A 12,251-nucleotide genomic window follows, 5' to 3' on the forward strand; every position below is an offset into this window, starting at 1 on the left:
TGGAGGTTTCTATTTAACACATAATATCTCTTTTTTATTCTCTAGGGCTTCTGAAAAACTTGTGAAAGCTTGTATGTGGAATATAAAGAGATTCCTTTTGGCACAGAGCTCCTAAGTCGAATTGATCTCTGTGCCATGCATTAAAAAAAGCAAGATTCACTTAATATATGCCCCGTAAATTCTGAAGATAACAGAAATGCAGAACAGCAGGCTGATGTCCAGACAGAAAAGTGAAGCAAGCATTCCTTGAAATTATGGTGCATATAAAGAAATGGAAACAGTGCACGGAGACAATGATCTTGCTGCTCAAAGAAATTGTAATGAAGCTAGAAAACATGCTAGGGATTCGGTAATGGTGAGGAAGTGAAGATCAAGAAAAAAAAAGGACAGAAAACAATTTGGACAAAATTGTAGCAAATGGAAAAGTTCTAAAAATATGAAGTGTTAAAATAAGTTGGTAAAAATATAAAGTGTTTCTCAAATGATGGTAGAAATAAAATTGCCACTGGAAACATCAATCAACCAATGATTGTTAAGGTATTTTTCAGTTCTGATTTGAGAGAAAACATAATTGCTTCAGCAATATTGTTTAGTACATTAGTACAAATGTTGATGAAGGAAGCAGAAAACAATGAACATCATGTAAGAGGAATAAGGAAATGATATGAATACATGATTGCCTACTTGGGTTTACATTTTGCTATCTTTAATTGAAGTTTTTTTTTTGTTTACATTTATATCCCGCCCTTCTCCGAAGACTCAGGGCGGCTTACAGTGTATAAGGCAATAGTCTCATTCTATTTGTATATTTTTACAAAGTCAACTTATTGCCCCCACAACAATCTGGGTTCTCATTTTACCTACCTTATAAAGGATGGAAGGCTGAGTCAACCTTGGGCCGGGCTTGAACCTGCAGTAATTGCAGGCTACTGTGTTCTAATAACAGGCTCTAACAGCCTGAGCTATTCCGGCCCCTACTTTTTATTTATTTTTATTAAAGCATTATTATCCTACAGGATTACTTTTTCAGTACTGAATTAGTGGAACTGCTTATCTGAAATGTATACAGTACTTCATAATAAAACAGCTTCCCTGTAAAATGGTCTTATTTGAGAATTAAAGAAATAAAACTTGAATGCAATACTTAGCTATAAAGGAAAATATGTCCTATAATAGTGAAAACTATAGCAATAATTAACATTGGATTCTCAAATGTCATGTTCTTTGAGCAATAAAGAATGCAGTACAAATATAATGATGCATTTGTTTATTAGAGACAGAAGAGTGCTTGAATATATCATATATACATGAGTTAAAACTGGTAATACATATGTTAGCCAAATCATAGTATTCCACTCTTTTAATTTATCAAAAATAAAATATAAAATTATTACATGGTCTTTATCTCTTTTATCTAGTACTGTATGTATTAAATTATGCTATAACATTACACTTCTGTCAGGTATTAGTAGCACATTTTGTTCAGCAGAGGGCGCAAATGAAAAAGCTGGTGAAATTTATTAGAAAAGTTGATGCTTTTTATTTTAAGCTTGGCTGTCTAAAAGCAACTATATTTTTAAATTCCTATAAACAAATTTACTGGCTATTATCATTCCTATAATATTGATAATAGTATATATTCACAAATAAAGAACATTATTGTTTTTTGAGACATTCTAATTCAAGGGCCTCTTTTACAATAATTTGTCCTGTGACTTAAGTTCCCCCGATTGAGTCTTTGGATATTCTAGAAGATTCTGCAACAACATTTTGCACTGTTTTTGTTTTATTTTATTTTAGCACAGATTAAATGACCAGTTATAAGGAATGCTTTGCCACCGTTAGCTGAATTTGAGTAGGATGATTATTTAATGCACTTTCAAATTTTGATTATTTATTATTCTGTACCCAATGCTTACAATATCAGATGGGCCATCTTATGAAGTCAGTTGAATGTACATACTCTGGAATACATTCAACATATTCCTGGAGTTGTACATTGCGAAGAAAAAGTAGTAGTCTTAATAACAATACTAAAACAAAATAAGTAATAAAATACTCATAATATTCATTTAATAATAAGTAATAAAATACTCATAATACTCAATAAAATACTCATTTTATTACTCATCTCCTTCAAAAATATTAGGTTGGCTTTGATAGAGAACATTAGGATGGAATTGCTGAAGGAAAGATTAATTAGTGACTATTGTTAAGTTTGAGTCCAACCTTAACTGGGGAAATTCACTAACAATGCTCAACCAACTAAGAGTTGCTGTTGAGGGAGACCCTGCATAAGCCACCTTGAATTCTTTGAGGAAAGATGGGTTAAAATTATTTATTGTTATTGGCCATGCCCACTGGTCACCTGACCTGACCACTAAGCCACTCTCACCAGGTCACCTGATCCCCCAGCCACGCCCACCAATGAAGCCACACCCACAGAACCGGTAGGGAAAATTTTTAGATTTCACCCCTTGCAGATTTGATCAGTTTTGGGTGCTTTGAGAACTGTGGGTATGACATCTCTGCTGTGCAAGTTACATTGGGTGTAGTTTGCTCCCAGGTCCAATTCAAGATGTTGATTATCATCTTTAAAACCCTTCCTGGCATGGGACCCAATGAGGAACTGTCTTGTTACAATCACATTTCCTGTACCACCTGGTCAGGCATTGAGGGTATGTTACAAACCCCACAGGTAAAGAATTTTGACTGGCTGGGTCTAGGAAGAGAGCTTTCTCAATTTTCAGATGACACCAAGCTGGGGGGATTGCTAACACTTTAGAAGATAGAATACAGATCTTGACAGATATGAGCACGGGGCCCTGTCCAACAAAATGCAGTTCAGGGGTGAGAAAAAATTCTACTCTTGGTACTCCTACTCTTAGACAGGAAAAAGCCAAATGTACAGAATAGGCAATACCTGGCTCAACAGTAGTAAATAGGTGTCCTCATGAACACCACTGAAATATGAGCCAGCAATGTGCTGCAGCTGCCCAAAAGGCCAATGCAATCCTGGGCTGCATCAACAGAGGTATAGTATCAAGATCGTAAGAAGTGATAATACCACTTTATACTGCACTAGTAAATACCGCATATTGTTCTGTTCACCATGATACAAAAGAAATGCTACTGAGATCATAGAAAGTGCACAGAGCAGAGCAACGTAGATGATGAAGGGCCTGGAGGCTAATATGTATGATGAATGGTTGAGGAAGCTAGGTATGTCTAGCCTATTGAAAAGAAGGATTAGGGGGAATAAAACTGTATTCCAGTACTTGAGGGGCTGTCACAGAGAAAAGGGGATTGATTTGTTCTCCAAAGCAGAGAGGGTAGGACAAGAAGTAATGGGTGGTTAATGACAGAACCTAGAATGATTGAACCTAGAAGTAAGGAGAAATTTTTTGACAATGAGAATAATAAGTGGAATAGTTTGCCTTCCGGATGGGTGGGTGCTCAATCACTGGAAATTTTCAAAAGTAGACCGGACAACCATTTGACCAGGATAGTGTAAGATCTCATGCTTTGAACAGGAGATTAGACTAGAAAATCTCCAAGGTCCTTTCCAGTTCTATGATTCTATGTTCTATGTCAGCAATCTAGAATACAAGATAATATGTATGGTGAAAGATGACTTTGGATCAGCATTGAGCATGCACCAGGTAATTACAGTGCAAAGACAATGTCTGGCTATTAATTGTTGGCTTCCGTTGGTGTTCAAATATAACAATTTTTCCCCATTTTTTTAATATTTGCCCATGTAAATAAAAGAATGATTGAGAGGCAATATCTTTTAAGACTCTTCAACTGTTTAATTACAACTCTTTTTATAGATGTAATTGGCTTATGTGACCTATTAAAAAAACATTCCTTCATGCAGCAATTATTTTACTAAAGCTCATTAATTTTCTATAGAGCATAGAAAATATGTAGTAAGCCATACTTATATTGTTTTAGGACGGCTTGTCTATTCAAATTACAAGCTTATGTAACAGGTTGATACTGACATTTGTATGTAACTGTTACTCCTTTTTGATGATGCAAAATAATTAAGCTTCACTGTTCATTTACAACTAAGGCAAGTATTTACCATGTTCATTAACTTGGCATTCTGATTGCAAATGGCAGTAATGTCAAAATTAGCTTTCACAATATCCAAATTTCATTGCATTCCAAAGCCTGTGATGAAACTTACTTCAAATTTTAGAGCTTTATTAGTATTTACCTGCTCCCGCAGGAGAAGAGCCAGACTCGCCTCTTCTTCTATGCCTGCATTTTTCATCTAAAATAATTAAAAGAACTTTGTTTCAATACGTAGAGTTTGAACGAGGTGAGTGATGGATAGCTTGTCAAGTGAGAACAGTGATGTAGTTCTGAAGCTGATGATCCTGATCGTGATTAAAAAATATGAATTGATTTGTAGAACTAAAGACTATTATTAACTCAATGGCATTATCTATGATTAAGGAGAAATAGGGATATGCAACAGAAAATTTTCAGCTCTGTAATCTCAAGAGATGATGCTAATAATACCTAACTTTTTTGTATGGTGACTCATTCATTTGAGAAATATCATGAAAATGTCTAAAAGTAAATGGTTTCTCTGTCCAATTGTGTCTGATTCTAGGGCGTGGTGCTCATCTGTTTCCTGGCTGAGGGAGCCAGTGTTGTCTGAGACAGTTTCCATGTGGCCAGCATTGCTATATGCTAAAGGAATGCTGTTACCTTCTCAACAAAATGGTACCTATTAATCTACTCGCATTTCCATGCTTTCAAACTGCTAGGTGGGCAGGAACTGGGGCAAGAATTGGAGCTCATCCTGTTGCGTGATGGTCGGGTCTCAAACCCAGGCTGTCAGCTTTCCAGCTGACAAGCTCAGTGTGTTCAATTGTGGGGCCCTTCTGCAAATGTCTATGGGTATTGGATATACCTGTCACAGAAGGTACTATTATCATATGAAATCACTTCCATAAGCACATATATGTACACACATATGCATATTCATGTTATATATATATGCACGTGCTTTGAATGGCCATTTTTCCATTGAAGTATCCTTACTATAGTAAATATGTCATGTCTGAAACTCTTTAATCACATTCAGGTATTTGTATGGTTGCAGTCCATGCCCGGGACACACTTTGCCACTGTCACTTTTTGTCCCTGCATCAATGTCTTTGCTCCTTACTTCAGCTGCAATGCAAGGAAGGGCTGTGGGAGCATGATGGGGGGACAATGGGATAACAAGGTAGCTGCTCAGCATGGATCTTTCCCTGCTCTCCGTAACTGGATAAAGAATAAGGAAACAACCTTTTCACTGACCAAGTGGGTGATTGTATTGTAGTGTAAACCAGAGGTCTCCAACCTTGGCAACTTTAAAACTTGTGGACTTCAAGTCCTAGAGTTCCTCAGACAGATTCTGGGAGTTGAAGTCCACAAGTCTTAAAGTTGCCAAGGTTGGAGGCCCCTGGTATAAACTGATGACATTTTCATTATATGAAAAGGTGAGCATTTACTACTGTCTTACATCTTTCTTCATTGCTAATGTTGTTTCTGGACTTATTTCCAGCAATATTTTGGAACAGCATTATATGTGCTTCTGAAATGCTATTCCCCAAAATGATATTACAGTCGGACAGAAATCATTTTATCGATCTATTTTGTCTTAATGAAATGGTTGGAAACCATTGTTTTCTTTTTAAGAAAGCCGACTCACCTCATAAATGCATTTTTCTCACTGAGAAAAATATGAATCAAGAAATGCTCCCAAATATGTTAAGCTCTGTTTAATTACTCACATGATTCTTCAAATGCCCCTGGGTAGGTCATATATATATATATATAAAGAAACGAAAGGCTTTTTAAAGGACATGAACAAAAAAACCCTATTGGATTAGAAGAAAGAGTTCTAATATTCAGTTTACCAATGGACTAGGTAAGCACTTCTAGGATTGAATTGTTTTTAAAAAATATTCAATTTCTATGACTGCCCAACTTAACCAAATGATTCAATGCTAACTGGCATAATTTCTGACAACCCCATCCAGCATCTGGGCCCCATGAAAGTGCTCCTTGCAGAAGATGCTGAAGACAGAATTCTTCCAGAGTGATTGTAGATCGCTGTCTGCTGTCTGCATTTTTATATGGGTTTGGGGGATTATTTATTAATTCATATATAATTTATATTTACCATGGATATTTCATGTTATGTGAATTCATTAACTGCTAGGAGTCCTAGTAGATTATGGCAGGTCAAATAATTGAATAAATAACTTCAAGCAGAAGCAGGATAAATTTATTAGATTCCTGCATTAAAGACTGAAAGGGCCCTTTCCAGCTTTTTGACTTAGATCCATTACCTTTCATCTGATCATCCAAATGATTAGGCAGTTCTTTGTCAGCTTAAAAAATAGTGACTCTAAGTTACTAAAATGAAAAGATGTGACATAAATGCACGTGATGAAGGTACCTTTAGTATTTTCCAAATATATACAAAAAGGGTAATTATGCTATCTGGAAATATTCCTCCGTGCCCAGAAAAGATATAAAAATATTTAATTGATCATTTGATTTTATACTTGTCAAGTCAATCCCATTAAATTCAATGGCTTTATTTTGGAGTCAGCATAGGATTGCAGCCTACCTTGTCAGATATTTTTAGCTTGAGCATTATCTGCAGGTCTCAGGCAGAAGCTCTGAGTCATTGTTTGCTGGAAGTTATGTTTCAAAAGGACAGATACAGCCTTTTGTCATTCTTTAGCAAACACAAATAAGTTGGGAGCATTTTTTTTTGCCTAAGACTTGTTTTTATTTGGTATTACTTGCATACATTTGATGATTTTAAAGGCGTAATTATCAAATACATTATTAACATATAAGCAATTGTGTAGTTAAAAATATTTTTTTCTGAAAACACTTAAAAGGGTTAGGGTTAATCATTTATTTTACCCTCTATGTTGTTTGGAAAATGAATGAGAGTAATGTGATACGAATACCTATACTTTTGTTTGTTTGCCTTCAAATCAATGTTGAGTCCTGGTGACAGCTAGACAGCTAGACCTTGTAGTTTTCTTGGCAAGATTTTCAGAAGTGACTTGCTATTGCTTGCTTCCTTGGACTGAGAGAGAATGACTGAGCAAAGGTCATCCAGCTGGCTACTTAAGGTACAGCTAGGACTGAAAAGTCTCCTTGTATTTCTTAGATAAATGTATGAGGCCATTTTTTTCCTTCTGTAGATCTTCTCACATATCCAACAAGAAGTAATGTATGAAGAATCTGCAAGCTGATAGGGGCTTGTTTCAGAAAGAAAAAGAGAGAAACAAAATAAACAAGAAACATCGTATGAATGCATTTTAACTATTTGATGTTAAACATTTCAAACTGGACAATAGGCAGTATTATTTGATAAGACCTCGCCTATCTCTGAGCACTTTAATTGCACTGAGTAAAAGAATGGGGCTTTTTTTGAGCATCACCAGTCAGCAATAGAAATTTTAAACTAAATGCTGATGTTTCTTGAGAGTAAGGCATAAAAGCAGAGCTTTCTTTTGCAGAAGACCACTTGTGAGAAAAGTTTGTCACAGTTTTTGGTCCCACCGGTTAGGGATTAAACCAACAGAAGCTGCACTTTGGATTGATGGTTACCCACTTTTTAGCTGTATGTAAAACATATACTGCCGTAACTACTATTCACAGGACAGCTACTACATGCATGAAATGGTTGATAGGGTACGTCAAGGAGAGGGATGTGTGTGGCTTACTAGATCAGGAGTCTAGTAAGGCAACTTTAAGACTTGTGGACTTCAACTTCCAGAATTGAACTCTGGGAATTGAAGTCTACAAGTCTTAAAGTTGCCAAGCTTGGAGACCCCTGTACTAGATGTTGCTGTTCTGTAGTTTTTGGCTTTTGCATCAGCATCCTTGGCTAAGGTATGCTGGGCATTAACAGTTAACATTGCCCAGGAAAGGAGACAAGAGCAGCTGATTTAAGACACATACTATGCTTAATGCTTAACACATAAGGTGCCATTCGGATAAATATTTATACATTTCCTCCACAATATGAACCCATATTTGGTCATTGACAGAGGATTCCACCAGCATTTACACTTATAGCACATACTCTGACTTCTATTGCTACTAATAAATGATGTTGTGACATGAAAATATGTCTGCTCTGGCAGAGAAATACTTGTGCCTTGCTATACCACTGTGGCATTTATGACCTTGTAGATTAAGTATGTTCTGTCTAAATATCGGAGCAAGGAGGGAGACATATGGCCCATCAGCTGAACAACATCCACCTGCTCCCACCATCAGGCTCAGTAGTGAGAAAAGCTAAAACATGTACTTCAATAAAGTACTTTTTAAAGACCGCACATTCTCAGACCTGCGTAAATGTATCTGCGTTGTACCCTTCTATGTTGAACCAGGTAACTTTGATCCTTAAGTGATATTCTTTATAGCATTAGTTAGAAAAAGGGAAAAAAATGTAATACTGATATTACACAGTATTGCTCCGAGACAGATGGAACTATCTGCATCATAGTGCAACAATGGTGAAATCCCTAGTTGCCTATAAAAGCAAAGTCATTTTGGAGAAAATAGTATACAAGCGCTCAATTGTTGTAAGAATATTGGCTATTGTTTAAACACAAACATCCTTTAGCTTTGAGCTGAATCTCACAGTGACTCTCTTGGCAGCTTTCATCTTTAAATCGATCCATCAGTACGGCTTTTATTTTTAGACATATGACTTAATTATAGTGACAAAAGACTTCTGGTTCATTGCCATTAAATTTCTATGGATATGACTATTCAGTTGTCCAATGCTTGGGATTCAAAGGCCAAAAGAGGCGTGCAGGATATGAACAAAGAGGATATCTGCAGTTCCTAAAAAAACAGTTTTGCCTTTTTCCATAAAAGAATCGTGTAGAGACTGTGAAACCCCAAAAAAGACATGTTGGTTTTAGGAGCAGCAGACAGAAAGAGGTCCACTCCTGGATATTTGAACACTATTTTGCATTTCAGAAATGCTGCACAGCCCTAATAAATAAACATTGTTGCATTGATCCATTGCGTCCCACTTAATATTTGGTAATACTAAAAGGAAATTATTGTAAAATCCAGTTCATTAAGAAAATGTAAGTCATTCTCATGTCAGCTGCCTGCAGATAGATGATACCTTATGGAAGAAGAAACTACTAAAGAAACTTTGACTATTCAATTATTTTCCTCCCAAAGTTGAACCATCACTGAAGTACTGCAGAGCCATGGTGACACAGTGGTTAGAATGCAGTACTTCAGGCTACCGGCTGCCTGCAATTTGGCAGTTCGAATCTCACAGGCTCAAGGTTGACTCAGCCTTCCATCCTTCCGAGGTTGGTAAAATGAGGATCCAGATTGTTAGAGAGGGCTGTAAAGCACTGTGAAGTGGTATATACTGTATTTTTCGGAGTATAACACGCACCGGAGTATAAGACACACCTTAGTTTTTGGGGGAGAAAATAAGAAAAAAGCTGATTGGTGGGTAGATCGGCCTCCTGGAATACCCCCAATCAGCTGTTTCCAGAGGTAAGTTTTAGCAACAGGTTTGTCGGTTGTGAGCTCTGTGCCTTGCTTTTTTTTCTGCTTCTGAAAACTCCATTTCAGAAAAAACTTTTTTTTCTGCCTCTGAAAGCCTCCGACAGAGCTTCAGAAAAAAAGGCTTTTTTTCTGAAGCCGTTTGGAGGCTTTTTTATCTCAAGCTTCTTTCAGAGGCTTTTATTCTGAAGGACTATCTGTACTCTGTTCAATCTCCTTTCTTTGGTATTGGTATATAGATTAACCTCTTCCGATCTGTTGGTTATTGTGTCATTCTCCAGTTTTGTTAGCATAGTTTGGTTAGAACCTTTACTGATTCTTCTTTTGTTGCTTGCCATATTATTTTAGATAAAAGCCTTTCAGAGGCTTTTTTATCTGAAGCTCTGTTTAGAAGCTTTTTTTCTGAAGCTTCTTTCAGAGGCTTCTTTCAGCCTCAGAAATCTTCATTTGTGAGGCTGAGACGGGCTACATTCGGAGTATAAGAAGCACCCAGATTTTCACCCTCTTTTTTGGGGGGAAAAGGTGCGTCTTATACTCCAAATAATACGGTTAGTCTAAATGCTTGCTATTGCTACCTCTAACATAAACTAAGGAATATATCTGAACTTGCCCTTCATTTTCATGCAAGATATTACAACTGCATCTTGGGAGCAAAATCCAGTTGCTCTACTCTCAGAAAATGATTAAGAAATCCACAATAGGCATCAATAGTGGTTCCTGTCAAAGTGAGATTCTTATACCCTGTCAAAGATACTGCTGTAATGCATGTTCAGCCAATGCAACTGTACAGTTTACAAAATTAATACTCATTATAAACAGAAAAGCTGATTTAGAAATGCCCTGTACAACCAACCTACATCCTTTTTTTAAAATAAACCAACACTTAAGGACGTGCAAATGGAAATTAAGACTGTATTGTCATACATTCTGATACGTGGAATGGCTGCTTCAGGATCTGATTTGATCCAGATTTCCTTCTAGGACTCGGGCTAATTCATGACTTGAAGGAAGACTTGTGCAAAGTAGCTTTGGATCAACCAGCATGCTTTTAAGTACTGTTTTGGTTTTTGATTTTCCAAACCATGATGAAATTTAGTTACCCTTTAATTTCTTAGCACTTCAAAATGGCTTACTATGAAATGAAAATGGGTGCAAAATCCAATTGCTCTGCTCTCAGACAAAGTATTAAGAAATCCAGAATAGACTTCAATAGTGGTTCTTATACCTTGCCAAAGATAAGAGCTGAACTGCTATAATACATGTTCAGCCAATGAAGTACAAAATACTCATTATAAATAGAAAAGCCAATTTAGAAACACCATGTACAATCAATCTTCACCCTCTTTTTTTGAATAAACCAACACTTAAGGAAGTGGGAATGGAATTGAAAATAGTATTGCTACAAATTCTGACATTTGAAATAGCTGCTACAGGATCTCAAAAGATGCAGGTATTGATTGCTGGAGACCTAAGATAGATCCTTTAGACGTTACCTCTGACACCACTTCAAAAAATAGAAGTTTGTAAATCTTGTGAAATTGAAGTTCACATTACAGCAAAACTTCATATTTATGGACCAATTAGCAGGAATTGATATTTTACAAAATATGAATTACATAATTAAACAAATTACCATATTTTTGGAGTATAAGACGCAGTTTAGTGTTTGGGAGGAAAATAGAGGGGGGTGGAATCTGCCTACCAGGTATTCATTTGGCTAGCTTCCTTAGTCTGGTCAGCTTCAGCACATTAGTTTGCTGGTTTTAAGCTGTTTTTTATCCCCTGCTTGGGGATAAAAAACAGCTTCTAAAGCACAACTGATCTTTAGAGAGAGAAGCAATAGGAAAACCAGGCAAAGCAGAGATCGCTTCATTTGCTAGCGCCTCGTTAGGGCTGAAAAAAAGCTTCGAAAAAGCTACATTCGGAGTATATGACGCACCTAAATTTTCAGCTTTTTTTAGGGGGGTGGGGAAGTGAGTCTTATACTCCGAAAAATACAATATGTGAATTAGGCTTTGTCCAACTTTATTGTGTGGGGTAACACCTAGGCTAAATTGAATCTGAATATTAGGTTTTCTGAATGGAGATCAATAAAAACGGAGTTTTTTTCCTACTGGAAATTTTCTAATATGTTAGATTGTTGTCAGCAACTAGAATAATGATATAGAGAATGCATGTTTATATGTCAATAACATAATCTTTCAATACATGCTGGAAAAGCTAAAGCTATAATAATATCAGAATTCAGGCAGGCACACATACAACTCACATCATCCCACTTTAGAGTTTTAAAATCAAAATGTATCATTTGTTCTACTTCACTATCATTTCAAGAGTGAAAGAAAAATAGAAAGTGTTTAAAGAGCTTCCTCTTCCAAAACTGATGATGGGGCGAGGAAATGATAGCTAGATTAAATGGGACATAATGCACTGCAAATTGCAGTTGGGAATACTTCGATCCAGACAAAAGTATAACCAAGACTGGTATGTGATACTTCTCAACTGCACTATTTTGGATATTAAATGAGATGTATTTGTTTGTACTGATTTAGATGGGCATCATACAGTTCTTTATTAGTACATTATTAAAGTTTTGCAGTGCTTTGGATTTGATTCTGAAATGGTGATTTGGAACATGTGGAAATACAAAGCTATCATGTGTTACAGCT

Source organism: Ahaetulla prasina, chromosome 3 (assembly GCF_028640845.1).
Source record: "Ahaetulla prasina isolate Xishuangbanna chromosome 3, ASM2864084v1, whole genome shotgun sequence".
Lineage (NCBI taxonomy): Eukaryota > Metazoa > Chordata > Lepidosauria > Squamata > Colubridae > Ahaetulla > Ahaetulla prasina.